This window comes from Triticum aestivum, chromosome 5A (assembly GCF_018294505.1).
Source record: "Triticum aestivum cultivar Chinese Spring chromosome 5A, IWGSC CS RefSeq v2.1, whole genome shotgun sequence".
NCBI lineage: Eukaryota > Viridiplantae > Streptophyta > Magnoliopsida > Poales > Poaceae > Triticum > Triticum aestivum.
The window spans coordinates 194,402,343-194,417,748 of record NC_057806.1 but is presented as its reverse complement, the minus strand read 5'-3'; positions in this window follow the sequence as shown (position 1 = coordinate 194,417,748).

The window sequence follows — 15,406 nt, the reverse complement described above, 5'->3', positions numbered from 1 at the left end:
GATCGGTGCATCCACTATCAAGAATCCATTCTTTTCCTCCGGCCATGTAATCTCGAAGATTTTCAATGAGACTAAAATTTCGCATAGTCTTCTCATATTCAATGTTGAATTTTTTGTCCTCGTCATAATAGCCATGTTCAACAACATCATCATCATGTATGTGATCATCACCTAGGTTAATGAATTCAGTAGACTTATGATCATTACAATGTGCAAGTTTGTGAATTCTAATGGCTTCCATTATGTTGTTGCTAATTGTTCCAAATCACGCATGAGATCACGAACCTCAAATAGTCATTCATCAAAATTAGGATCACTAGGGTTTAAGTAATCTCATTGAGGTTCTTTAATGAGTAATTGGGAAAGTGCATCTCTAAATTCTTCCACAAAGTATAGGCGCATTCAAAGTTTTGCATACACACAAGCACATTTTTAGGTAATCCACAAATGATAAGATTGACGGCTCTAAGATTACTAAGCATGTCAATTTCCTCTTTAAGAGTTGGGTGTAAGTGTTTAATAGGATGCACATAAGGACTATGAATATACTTGCTCAAGTTGAATTCATCAAAGATATCAAACACTTCAGTTTTAAGAGTTTTAGTACTCTTCATCAAGAGTGGGCGCTCTACATATAAGACCCCCCCAAAGTAGACACATCCATCTTCCTCCAACGATGATTAAACCAAAGCAATGGAGACTAGAGATCTAATACCAATTGTAGGATTGAGAAGGTAGGTCTAGAGGGGGTGAATGGACTCTTAACCAACCAAAGGTGCAATTTTTAGTTTTCTTGAAACTTAGGCAGATTTTGGCACTAGTTAGGATACACCCAAAACTTCCTACACATGCATATCTAGAGATTGTGCAGTGGAAAGAATACAACATGCAGTTGTGCGGAAAGTAAATGGGTAGAGATGGAAGATGAAATGCAATGAAGCCACGGTGGTTTTTGGCGTGGTTCCGATAGGTGATGCTATCGTACGTCCACATTGATGGAGACTTCAACCCATGGAGGGAAATAGCCACGTCAGTCCACAGAGGGCTCCGCCCATGAAGGGTCCACAAGAAGCAACCTTGTCTATTCCACCATGGCTTATGTCCATGAAGACTAACCTCACTCGGGTAGATCTTCACAAAGTAGGCGATCTCCTTCCTCTTACAAAATCCTTGGTTCAACTCCACAATCTCTTGGAGCCTCCCAAGTGACACCTAACCAATCTAGGCGACACCACTCTCCAAATGGTAGTAGATGGTGTTGTTGATGATGAACTCCTTGCTCTTGTGCTGCAAATGATAGTCTCCTCAACACTCAATCCTTCTGTCATGAATTTAGCTTGGGTAAAAGAAGGATTGGAGTGGAAACCAACTTGAGGAGGCTAGAAACCAAGGTTCAAATGGTTAGATTGGAATCTCTTGATCTGAACACATGAGTAGGTGGTTCTCTCTCGGAAAATGAATGGTGGAAGTGTAGATTCATTCTAATGAATCTCTTAGAGAGTATGTCGGGGTGGAGGGGTATATATATCCTTCACCCAAAATCCAAACATTATACACTTTTGAATCAACTCGGTGACACCAATCAGAATACTCGGTGAGACCGACCTATGTAAAACATATGAACGTTGGGCTTTTCAGTGCGACCAAAGTGGAAATCTCGGACATATCAAGATGCGATAACCTAGGCAGGACTTCGTTTCGGTAGTTCCGATCATTTCAACTCAGTGATTCTAAAGTGAACAAATTGTACTACAAAAATTTGGTCACAGCAACTCGGTGAGATTGATGGCAATCTCGGTGAGATCAAAATTCTAGGGTTTGGCCCTAGTAGTATATATGATCAACTCGGTGGATTCGGGGTAGATGTTTTCGGTGGGACTGAGATGAAACTTTAGGGGTTGGAAATATGTGGAGTGGAGAAAGTGTTTGACGATTTTTGGAGCAATATCAGTAAGCACTTGAGCAATTGAGCCATGATCAAAATCTCATCTCCTTTTAATAGTATTGGCTTTCCTATGGACTCAATGTGATCTTGGATCACTTAACAAAAAATGAAGAGTCTTGAAGCTTTGCCAATTCCATGTCCTTAGAATTTTCAAGGGGTCCACATCCTCATGTCCTTGCAATGCTATTGTTGAACTTATCTGAAATATAGTAGGTAAAAGTATTAGTCCAACAATATGTATGTTGACATGAATTACCAAAAACACTAGGTGTCATGGTTTTGTCATGGCAGATGTCCTCGTGAAAGGACTTAGTCGTGAGGCCATCGCCGCTAGGTGATTACTTGAATGGTGTTGATCGGAATCACGAGACAAGGATTTACCTAGGTTCGGGCCCTCAGGGTGGAGATAAAAGCCTACGTCCTGCTTTGTGTTTATTGATGATGATCATCTCGATTACAAGGGTGCGACTTGGCTAACCTAGTACTCGAGAGCTTGTAACTTTGTCCTCTCTGCCTCAGAGGCTCCCTTTTATATATAGGTTGTGGCCCTGGGCTTGTAACGGAGACCGAGTCATACTATAAGCCGTGTACTGACGTGACTTCCTACTTGTCTTGTTTCTGAAGTAAGAATATTCCTTTGGCGTCTTGGCAGAAGTAGTACTCAAGGCCTTGGGCCATGAGTCAGCCCACCTGGTGACACATCTTCCTGACCAGTCTTCTGGACATCATAGCCCGCGTGTTGAGTCCTTCTCTCCAAGTCGCCATCGAAGGACTCGACCCTAAATGGGGGGTCATATCATGGGGTTATATCCCCAACATTAGCCCCCATATTGATTTGAATTCAATCATGTCAATCTTCAACCAGATAAACATGGCAGGTTATCTTCCCGCCATCTTTGCATCATTTCCGAGTCTTCGAACTCTGGCTCGTGATGTTTTCATACTTGTTATTTTTTGATGTCTTTGAATCGTGACGTCATCTTCCAGATTTCCAGGATCTCTAGCATGACATTGATATGTCTCCAACGTATCTATAATTTTTTATTTTTCCATGCTACTATATTATCTGTTTTGGATGTTTTATGCATTAATATGCTATTTTATATGATTTTTGGGACTAACCTATTAACCTAGAGCCCAGTGCTAGTTTCTGTTTTTCCTTGTGTTAGAGTTTTGCAAAAAAGGAATACCAAACGGAGTCCAAATGGAATAAGACTTTCGCTATGATTTTTCTTGGACCAGAAGACACCCAGGAGACTTGGAGTGCAAGTCAGAAAAGCCACGAGGTGGCCACAAGGGTGGAGGGCACGCCCCCAACCTTGTGGGCCCCTCGGTGGCCTCCTGACCTAGATCTTCCTCCTATATATACTCATATACCCTAAAAACTTCTGGGGGAGCACCACTTTTCCATCGCCGCAACCTTCTGTACCCGTGATATCCCATCTTCGAACCTTTTCCGGCATCCTGCCAGAGGGGGATTCTATCACGGAGGGCGTCTACATCAACACCATTGCCTCTCCAATGAAGCGTAAGTAGTTTACCACAGACCTACGGGTCCATAGCTAGTAGCTAGTTGGCTTCTTCTCTGTCTTTGTTTCTCAATACAAAGTTCTCCTCGACGTTCTTGGACATCTATTCGATGTAATACTCATTTGCATTGTGTCTGCTGAGATCCGATGAATTGTGGATTTATGATCAGATTATCTATGAATATTATCTGAATCTCCTCTGAATTCTTTTATGCATGATTTGATATCTTTGCAAGTCTCTTTGAACTATCGATTTGGTTTGCCCAACTAGATTGTTTTTTCTTGCAATGGGAGAAGTGCTTAGCTTAGGGTTCAATCTTATGTTGCTTGATCCTAGTGACAGAAGGGGAACCGACATGTATTGTATTGCTGCCATCGAGGATAAAAATATGGGGTTTTCATCATATTGTTTGAGTTAATTCCTCCACATCATGTCATCAAGCTGAAGGCGTTACTCCGTTCTTTATGAACTTAATAGTCTAGACACATTCTGGATAGCGGTCGATGTGTGGAGTAATAGTAGTAGATGCAGAACCGTTTCGGTCTACTTGACACGGAAGTGATCCCTATATTCATGATCATTGCCTTGAATATCATCATAACTTTGCCTCTAGTGAAACCTATGGACCCGGGTCTATTTTCCATTGTATTGTCGGTGTTCTTGGAACGGCGGTCCCCAGACTTGCCTGCTTGCGGCCCACGGCGTGGCTTTGCTGGCAGGCCTGTATGGCCCATCTTCATCAACAAGGAATGAAGACCCTCACGAGGGGCCAAGCCTCGCGAGGCGGACGACACAAGACCTCCTCAGGAGAAGCCTCATCGGGCCGGCTCGTGAGGGGCGGAGAGTTCAAGGTTGGGCAAACCTCATGAGGTTCTCGTGACATGAGCCATGACGACCGAGGCCAGGCGGGTGCCAGCGTGCAGCGTCCTTGTTTCCTCTTTAGTGCTAAGGGGGCAGGCACGGAGTACCGAGGCATCAAGCAAAGGTTTCCATATTGGTGCAACGAGACCAAGACCAGAAGAACGGCAAGACGGAGGTCACCGTAGAGCCCAGGATGGCGTCACCGCCAAAACCTTTCGCAAGCGCAGACCACCTTTTTCAGGATAGCTTGTACTAGTTGTCCCCTTTCAAATTGGCCGTTGTTGGCTCCCTTCCTGCTCAATATTTGGGGAGAGGACCAGGGCCTCTATAAATAGGACTAGCCACCATCAAAGGCAGGGGGAGAATCGAAGATCATCCTCATCTACACAAGTGCACCAAACACAAGAACACCTCAACCTGAGGAGGCTGTTCTTCCCCTTGTACCGTTCATCCTCAGCCCAAGAGGCAATCCACCACCACCACACTGTAATAGGGTATTACACCACAACGGTGGCCCGGACCAGTATAAATCTTGTGTCCTTTGTGTTGCGAGTTCGTCGAGCTAGTTCGTGAGATCAAGGCTAAGTTAGGATGCGGATCGATAGGGGGGGAGATTTTCTTGCGCAGCCCAGTGTTCGAACCTCAAGGGTTTTGCCGGAACCCATGATCCGACATTTGGCGCACCGGGTAGGTGTGCGCCAGAGTCTTCCTTCCGTCGGCTCGCGCTCCACCATGTTCATGCCCGCTCCCCATGGCGGACGCCCCTCCAGCTGGATCCACCGGTGCCCACGGCAGCGCTCGGGGGCTCCGAGCCCTCGCCCCCGCCTTGCGGCGGGTGCAGTGACCACCCAAGTTCAAGCCGGAGATGCCGCCACGCTATGACGACACGGCGGACCCGTCGGCTTTCCTGCTGGCATACGAGGAGGCCGTCCTGGAAGCCGGGGGCGACAACAAGGTCATGGCCAACTGGTTCCCAATGGCCCTTGCGGGCGCGCCGCGCGCCTGGCTCCTCCACTTGCCGGAGTCTTCTGTCACCACCTGGGAAGAGATGCGCGGCCTCTTCATCACACGCTTCGAGGAACCGGCGGCCCCCGTCGTCGCAGCTCTTCTCGGCGGTTCGCAAGCACCACCCTCGAGATCGGCACCCGAACCGACGGTGGCCGCGCGCTCATGGCCAATTGGTTCCCAATGGCCCTTGCGGTCACGGCCAATTGGTTCCCAATGGCCCTTGCGGTCATGGCCAACTGGTTCCCAAGCACCACCCTCAGATCGGCGGTCATGGCCAACTGGTTCCCAATGACCCTTGCGGGCGCGCCACGCGGCTGCCTCCTCCACTGGCCGGAGTCTTTTGTCGCCACCTGGGAGGAGCTGCGCGCTCTTCGTCACACGCTTCGGGGAACCGGCGGCCCCCGTCGTCGCAGCTCTTCTCGGCGGTTCGCAAGCACCACCCTCAGATCGGCACTTCAAGTCGTACCTTCGCCAGATCGGCGTCGCCTCCAAGCGCCTGGGGGCTCCGCCCGGCTGGGCCGCGCCTGAGGCCAACCTCACCTTCAACTCGGAGGACCATCCCACCTCCACCGTCGGTTCAGATGCGCTCCCAATGTTGTGCGCACCCACCATCTGCCACGTATCCATCACCAAGACGCTCGTCGATGGCGGCGCCGGCCTCAATGTGCTCTCTGTCGAGGCCTTCAGCCTCCTTCATGTACAGTTTGAGCGACTCCTCCCTAGCAAGCCTTTCTTGGGAGTTGGCGGGGGCCCCGCCCGCTCCCTGGGGCATATCCGCCTCCCCGTGACCATCGGCACGTGCGACAACTACCGCACCGAGCTCATCGACTTCGACATCGCCCGCATTGGCCTTCCATACAACGCCATCCTCAGGTACCCAGCTTTGGCCCAGTTCATGGCAGCAACCCATCCTGCTAACAATCTCATGAAGATGCCGGGGAGCCAGGGCGTCCTCACCATCAAGGGGGATGCCAAGGAGGCCCTGGTGGTGCTCAAGCTCACCCTCAAGGTCACCGCGGCAGCGCGACCCACCGAGACGGATACTTCCAAGGCCAAGGGGGCCGTACCAACCAAGAAGAAGCAGTTCTTCACTCAGGCCAAGGCAGAAACCAAGCAAGTGTTGGTCGAAGAGGACGGGTCCTCAGGGGCAACCTTTACCATAGGCGCCAACCTCGAGCCCGCTCAGGAGGAGGCGCTAGTGAAGTTTTTGCGTGCAAACAAGGAAGTGTCCGCCTGGGAGCCCGACCAGCTGGTAGGGGTCCCAAGAGAGGTAATAGAGAACCACCTGAAGGTGTGCCCCAACGTATGCCCTGTGAAGTAGAAGGCAAGGCGGCAGTCCACGGAGAAGCAAGCTTTCATTGTCCAAGAAACCCGCAAGTTGGAGGCCACGAGTGTCATTCGCGAGGTTCGTTACCCCGAGTGGCTGGCGAACCCCGTCGTCGTACCCAAGAAAGGCGGGAAGGAGCGGATGTGCGTCGACTTCACCAACCTCAACAAGGCCTGCCCCCAAGATCTGTTCCCGCTTCCGCGCATCGAACAGATCGTCGACTCCACCGCCGAGTGCGATTTGCTATGCTTCCTGGATGCGTTCTCAGGATATCACCAGATCAAGATGGTGGTAGAAGATGTGGAGAAGACGGCCTTCTTGACCCCGTGTGGGGTGTACTGCTACACCTGCATGCCGTTCGGACTGCGTAACACGGGCGGAACCTTCCAGCGACTCATGCACATCACCTTGGGCCAGCAGCTCGGGACAAATGCTGAAGCCTACGTCGATGACATCGTGGTGAAGTCTCGGGAGGCGGAGACCTCGATCCGACACCTAGAGTAGACCTTTGAAAGCCTTCGCCAGGTCGACTTGCGGCTCAATCTAGAGAAATGCGTGTTCGGCGTCCCTTCCGGCAAGCTACTGGATTTCCTGGTGTCCCACAGGGGGATCGAGGCCAACCCAGAAAAGGTGAAGGACATTGAAGACATGAGTCCACCATAGACCCTCAAGGAAATGTAGAAGCTGGTTGGTAGAGTGACTTCATTGGTGCGCTTCATCTCAAAGCTGGGAGAGCGCGCCCTGCCCTTCTTCAAGCTGATGAAAAAGACGGGCCCATTCGAGTGGACCCCGAAGGCCGACCAAGATTTCCAAGACCTCAAGAGATACCAGACCAGCCCACCCATAATGGTGGCGCCATGACCTTGCGAGCCACTAGTGCTCTACCTGGCTGCCAGTCCGTACTCAGCCAGCGTGGCCCTGGTGGCGGTTCAGGAAGAAAACCAAGCCAAGGGCGCATTGTACCATGCCACACCTCTAGCAAAGACGACGAAGGACCAGAAGGGCGCCGCAGAGGGTCAGGCTCGGCAGGACAATGCCCCCGAACCCGCGAAGACTTCGGCAAGCGACCAAGCATCAGGGGCTCAACCCCCTCAGGAGGATCCTCAGCTCCTAGGGGACGCAAACCTCGTCAGGACATGAACCCTCGTCGAGCACCCGGTATACTTCGTCAGCACGGTGTTGAGGGACACAAGAGCGCGATACCCCATGCCTCAAAAGCTCCTACTCGCACTCCTAGTCGCCTCGCGAAAGCTGCGACACTACTTCTAGGGCCACCCCATCAAGGTCGTCTCAACTTACCCATTGGAGAGAGTTCTCAGGAGCCCCAACTCTGCCGAAAGAGTCGCTGAATGGAACATCGAGTTGCAAGCATTCCATCTGGAGTTCAGTACCACCAGGGTCATCAAGGGGGCCGCGCTCGCTGATTTTGTGGCAGAGTCGACAGACGCCCCAGCATTTGAACAAGGCGAGGACCGGTCCCTCTCGCTGGGAAGCGAGGCGCCTGATGGCTGGGTCATGTATTTCGATGGCGCCTTCGCGCGTCAGGGCACGGGGGCTGGAGTTGTACTCATCTCGCCCACTCAGGACAAGCTGTACTACACTGGACAGCTCTGGTTCCAGCAGGGCAACAAGGTCTCCAACAACATTGCAGAATACGAGGGCCTCATAGCCGGCCTGAAGGCTGCAGCAGCACTAGGGGTCAAGCGTCTCACCATCAGGGGCGACTCATAGCTCCTCGTCAACTTCTCCAATAAGGTGTACGAGCCGAAGGACGAGCACATGGAGGCATACCTCATGGAGGCGCGCAAGATGCAGAAGCAATTTCTGGGCCTGGAATTGCGGTACGTGCCCCGAGGCACCAACAAGGAAGCAGACGACATCGCCACAAGAGCATCCAAGCGACAGCCCCAGGAGCCTGGCGTCTTCGAGGAGCGGCTGTTCAAGCCATCGGCCGCGCCGCCACTTTCGAGAGCAACTCAGCCTCGGGAGGAACTCCCACAGCCGCCAGCCTCAGGAGCCCCAGCCTGCGGTCCGACCTCAGGAACACGCCTACTCCTAGCACTCGATCCCCAGGAGGGATACTGGACCAAGGAATTCAAGGAATACCTGATACAAGGGGAGCTGCCAGAGAAGGAGGAGGTCGCGGAACGCGTGGCCCGTCAGGCCACGACATACTGCATCCAGGACGGTGAGTTATACAGAAAGCGACCAAATAACATTACACTGTGTTGCATCTCTAGGGAACAGGGGAAAGAGCTGATAGCTGACATACACGGTGGAGACTATGGGCACCACTCGTCGTCATGAACCCTCGTCGGCAAGGCATTTCGAAGTGGATTCTACTGGCCTACGACACTCAACAATGCGACCGAGCTGGTGATGTCCTACGAGGCCTGTCAATTCCACGCCAAGAAGATCCATCAGCTAGCTCAGGGCCTCCATACTATCCCACTCTCATGGTCGTCCGTGGTCTGGGGTCTAGATATTCTGGGCCCGTTTCCTCGGGCGCCTGGGGGCTATCGATACCTCTACGTCACCATCGACAAGTTCACCAAGTGGCCGGAGGTTGAAGCTGTCCGCGCCATCCCAGCTGGCTCTGCAGTCAAGTTCATTAAGGGCCTCGTGAGCCGCTTTAAGGTCCCCAACCGCATCATCACCGATAACGTCCCGCAGTTCACTAGTAATCTCTTCAAGTCATATTGTGCTAACCTTAGAACGCAGATCTGCTACGCCTCAGTAGCACACCCCAGGAGCAACAGCTAGGCCGAACGCGCCAACGCGGAGGTCCTAAAGGGCTTCAAGACCAGGACCTTCAAGAAAAAGCTCGAGGCCTGCGGCAGGGGCTGGCACGACAAGCTCCAGTCGGTGCTGTGGTCGATCCGCACCACCGCCACCAAGCCAACAGGCGAAACCCCGCCCTTCCTCATCTTTGGAGCTGAAGCAGTCCTCCCTCACGAGGTCGAGCATCGCGTCGCATGGGTCCTAGCATTTGATGAGATGCAGTAGGATGCCATGCGGGGGATGGATCTCTTGCTAGGGGAGGAGCGACGCCGTGAAGCTGCACTACGGGCGGCAAGATACCAATAGGCGCTGCGGCGGTACCACTGCCGCAGTGTCTGGTCCAGGACTCTTGAGGTGTGTGACCTCGTCCTGAGGCGGGTGCTCTCCAGGGAGGGGCCGCATAAGCTCTCTCCTATGTGGGAGGGCCCGTTCAAGGTTGTCCACGTCTCCAGGCCTGGCGCCGCGCGCCTAGAGACTCGGGACAGGGTACCCGTCTAGAACACCTGGAACATCCAACACCTCCGGAAGTTCTACCCATGAAGAAAGGCCCAGTGCCTGTGAAGAAGGCCCGATGCCTGTGAAGAAAGGCCCAGTGCCTTTGAAGAAGGCCCAGTGCCTGTGAAGAAGGCCCAGTGCCTGTGAAGCAAGGCCCCATGCCTGTGAAGAATCGCCGCCCGTGACACTCTCATGTAATAATGAGTGGGGCTGTACACGCCTGGGAGCCTCAGGAGAGCCACCCTTGGGCTTCGGGGGCTCCCACCCATGCCGAGTGGCAGCACTTAGCTCTGCGCTGGTGAGAAGTTGTCGAAGACTAGACTAGGTGCTGGACGTGGCTTTTCATTTGCTTTCCGAAGTTGGCTCGCCCCTCTTTTAATCGAAGTTTGCTTTCTGGTGTCTATTGTTAGTTCTGTTTTATCGCTTTCTACCTTCGCCTCTTTGGTCGATGTAAACTATCCCTTGCGTCCCTCGCAAGGGGGCTGGACAGGTACCTTCGTGAGCTTCCTCCTTCTGTCTTTTCGTGAGGCACCCTCGTTCGAGCCCACAAGCTGGAGCACCTCTCCTGGTCTGTGCCCCACGGGCATCGCGACGCGAAGCACTGAGTCAAGGCCAGCGGCGCCTATAACCAAACCCCGGGTGAGCGATAAACCTCTTAATAATTTTTCGTAGTTCCTAAGTGCATATCAGGTGAAGGAGACCTCGACAAGCACTAGGAAGCGAGCACCTCATGAGGAGGAGGTCACTCAAAACAAGTCGAGCTAAGTTATCCCTACATAAAACGATAATGTTACGACACGGGACAGGAACGGCAAACATAACATAACGATTGGGACCATAGTTCGATACACGCCCCTCCGGGGCCCATTCTGGTTTCTTTTTAATGCAGGAAGGAAAGGAAGAACAAAATAAGTGGCACCTACAGCGGTCCATGGGCGCTGGCCCCAGCGCTCGCCTGAGCTCAGTCGGACCCCTCCTCGTGCTGCACGGAGGCGCGGCGACGAGACGACCCGCCACCGTCTTGGAAGAGGGTACGGCGGAGTGGCAGCTGGTCGTAGCCGCCACTGCTGGAGCTGTCATTGGGGGAAGAGCTACCGTAGCCAGACGAGGCGCGGTCGGAGCTAAGGGCGAGTTCGCTCCCATCCTCGTCGCGGCCGTCGCCAAGGCCGAGCACCTCCTCACCGTCGTTCACCTCGAGGCAGCACCCGACGCGGCGACCATCTTCCCCGAACACCCACACATAGAGGGTCGCATCGCCGTCGTGCTTGAAGTGAAGGGAGCACCGCTTGCCCAGACCGCACGCGTGGGCGAACGTCTGCCAACCGCGGGCCAGAGCAACATTGCCCGCGGCGGAGGCCTTGACCACAACCCAGGAAGCCCTACAGGAGCAGCCGTCCGCCAGCAGCCAAAGCCCACCAGGAGCTGAGGCCAGCAGCTCGTCGGCAAGGAAGCGCGGGAGCTGAAGCCAGTTGCCGGTCGGGTCCTCCGACTAGACGACGAACTCCAGTAGCATCTCCGCCGAGTGGAAGCGTGGCCTGGGAGGCCGTGTGACCACGGCGTGCCTCCCCTCATCGAAGGGACCACCACAACCAGAGCGACCCTTGCCCCGCGAAGCGGCACCATCGCGGCTGCGTGGAGCCGCGGCGGGGGTTGCGGTGTGCTTGCGGGGACGGCCGCATCCACGCTTGGGCACCAGAGAGCCGGGCCCCTCGCGAGGGGCCTTCCCCTTCTCCGTGGTGGTGAACCTCCTTGATGGCGCCATTGGTGGCAGGAGAGGAGCAAGGAAGGAGAAGAAGCGGAAGAAGAAGAGGAAGGATGGGCGATGGGGGCTCCGCCCCCCTCTCACTTATACCAGGTGGAGCCCAACCAGCACCCCCACGATCACAGGTAATGATGGTTTCCTTGCTTGTCGCATGGACTTGTCACGTCGGGAAGTTGCTGAGGCAACCTCGGGAAGCGACGACGCCCACGTCCAATCAACTGCCACGCGTCGATAGAGGCCGCAGGCTATTGGGGCCCGCGGCGCTCCGCACTTGACCCTTGGCTTCGCCTCGAAGCCAAGCCCGAGCGCGCCTTGGACGCGGGTGCTACTGTCGGTGTTCTGGGAACGGGGGTCCCCAGACTTGCCTGCCTGCGGCCCACGACGTGGCTTTGCTGGCAGACCTGTACGGCCCATCTTCATCAACAAGGAATCAAGAACCTCGCGAGGGGCCAAGCCTCGCGAGGCAGATGACACAGGACCTCCTCAGGAGCAGCCTCATCAGGCCAGCTCATGAGGGGCAGAGAGTTCAAGGTCGGGCAAACCTCGTGACGTTCTCGTGACGTGAGCCATGACGACCGAGGCCAGGCGGGCGCCAGCGTGTGCAGCGTCCTTGTTTCCTCTTTAGTGCTAAGGGGGCAAGCACAGGTGCGGAGTACCGAGGCATCAAAGCAAAGGTTTCCATATGGTGCAACGAGACCAAGACCAGAAGGATGGCAAGATGGAGGTCACCGTGGAACCCAGGACGGCGTCACCGCTAGAACCTTTGGCAGGCGAAGACCACATTTTGTCAGGGTAGCTTGTACTAGCTGTCCCCTTTCAAATTGGCCGTTGTTGGCTCCTTTCCCACTCAATAATTGGGGAGAGGACCATGGCCTCTATAAATAGGACTAGCCACCACCATAGGCAGGGGGAGAATCGAAGATCATCCTCAGCCACACAAGTGCACCAAGCACGAGAACACCTCAACCTAAGGAGGTTGTTCTTCCCCATGTACTGTTCATCCTCATCCAAAGAGGCTATCCACCACCACCACACTGGAGTAGGGTATTGCACCACAACGGTGGCCTGAACCAGTATAAATCCTGTGTCCTTTGTGTTGCGAGTTTGTCAAGCTAGTTCGTGAGATCTAGGCTAAGTTAGGATGTGCATCGATAGGGGGGAGATCTTCGTGCGCACCCCAGTGTTCGAACCTTAAGGGTTTTGCCGAAACCCATGATCCGACACATATAAGTTTCCGGTCTACATTTCTAGTTTCCTATTTACTTTCTTTTGCAATCTTTTGCAGTCTTCCATAAACCAAAAATACCAAAAATACTACTTTACCGTTTATCCATCTCTATAAGATCTCAGATTGCAAATATCCGTGAAGGGATTGACAACCCCTTTATTGCGTTGGGTGCAAGGTTGGCATTTGTTTGTGCAGTTACTCGGTGGCTTACGCATTGTCTCCTACTGGATTGATACCTTGGTTCTCAAAACTGAGGGAAATACTTACGCTACTTTGCTGCATCACCCTTTCCTCTTCAAGGAAAAACCAACGCAAGCTCAAGAGGTAGAAAGAAGGATTTCTGACGCCATTGCTGGGGATATCTACGCCAAGATGAGACATACCAAGTACCCATCGTAAACTCTCATCCCTTGCAGCACATTATTTTCCATTCACCTCTCTTTTTCCTCTCCCCCACTTCTAAAACGATTTTCGAAAAGATTTTCCTTTTCTACGCCCCTCTTTTGTTCGATCTTATGTTGCTTGTGTTTCCATGTGCCTTCTATTTGCTTGCATCTTTGCTTGCGAAATATCTATTGATATGGATCCACTCAAATTTTTCTAACTGGATCATCTTAGATCCATATGTGCTCGTGCTGAAACCCCAACTAGTTTAGTTGAGGGAAGATCTTCAAATGAACATGCTCATTTTGTGTGTCATTGTTTGTCTGAAAAAGGGAATCTCTTATGGAATCAAATAAATTGTTTGCTATTCTATGCTATGCTTGGAATCTTTATTAAATTTATGATTTTACTTGTTGCTCTAAGAACCCTAAAAACACCTTCCCTACCTATGTCAGTTTAATGATAATGAAATCTTATCTTCTTATGAAAAGGGTGTTTATAGTTACTATGATATCGAACAAATTGAAGAATTTGTTGCCTTTAAGGGTGCTTATGAAGTTGCTTCTTTGATTGAAAAGTATGATATTACTCTCTACAAATCTGAAAATTTTGACATACCTAAATATTGCTATGAAAACTAGTCTCATAATGCCTATGTCAAAGAATTTATTGAGAGAATGACCATTGCTTTGGAAGAAAATAATGATATGCATGAATCTATACATAATTATGATTCTAATGATTTGGTTGAAATATCCCTTGATGAATATGATGCTTGCTATTCTTATGGCCATGATGCCAATATTTGTGGAGATGAATTTGCTATAGTTCCTTATGTTAAACATGATATTATTTCTATTGCACCCATACTTGATAGTTCCTTGAATCAAAAGCATGATTGCAATGATGTTATTATAAATTATATTAATGTAAATTGTGCTAATAATATGCAAAACCCTAAGCTTGGGGATGCTAGTTTTTCTATGTCCACTATTTGTTGCAATGATCATGATTGGGGTGATTCTTCTTGTGATCTTAAAAATTTATTTAAGCCCCATGATGTATATGAGATTGATAATAATGTTTGCAATAATATTGAAAGTGGGTTTGGAAGAGTGTCAAGTTTAGATCACACATATTTGGAGAATGTTCAATCTCATGATTTTTTTTATAAAATTGGGTTTGGAGAGGTCATGACTTTAGTTAATGTTAATCCCACTATTTCGGAAGAGTGTCAACTTTGCATGCATGTGGATCATGTAGAGAAATTTCTATGTAATAGCTATATTTTTTAATTTGAATATGATCCTACATGTAATTATTATGAGAGAGGGAAATATGATTGTAGAAATTTTCATGTTACTAAATTACCTCTCTTCATGTTGAGGTTGTCTATGTTTTATTCTTCTTCCTTGCATATGCTAGTTCTTGCTTGCCTTGATAATTTATTTGCTTATAAAATACCTATGCATAGGAAGTATGTTGGACTTAAGTGTGCTTGTCACATATTTTATGATGCTCTCTTTGTGCTTCAATTCTTGTCTTTCATGTGAGCATCATTGAAATCTCAATGCCTAACTAAAAGGCTTTAAAGAACATCGCTTGTTGGGAGCCAACCCAATTTTATTTTTTATTTTTGCTTTTTAGGTTCTATTTTGCAAGAAATATTTCATCTAATCTCTGGTTAGATGTGGTTTATGTTTAATTTAGTGTTTGTGCCAAGTAAGACCTTTGGGATAGCTTACGGTGATAGTTGATTTGATCCTGATGAAAAATAGAAAATTTTGGGCCCAGGAGATTAGTTTTCATTTTTTACGGAAGCACGATAAAATACTGAGTCTTTCTGCATAGGATTAATAAATAAATTTTCCAAGACTTCCTAATTTCCCAGGATTTTAGGAGTTACAGAATATTCCAAATATCCAGATTGCTATAGACTGTTCTGTTTCTAACAGATTCTGTTTTTTCGTGTGTTGTTTGCTTATTTTGATAAGTCTATGGCTAGTATCAGGGGGTTTGAACCATGGAGAAGTTGGAATAAAGTAGATATTACACCAATATAAATACATAGTGAGTTCACAATAG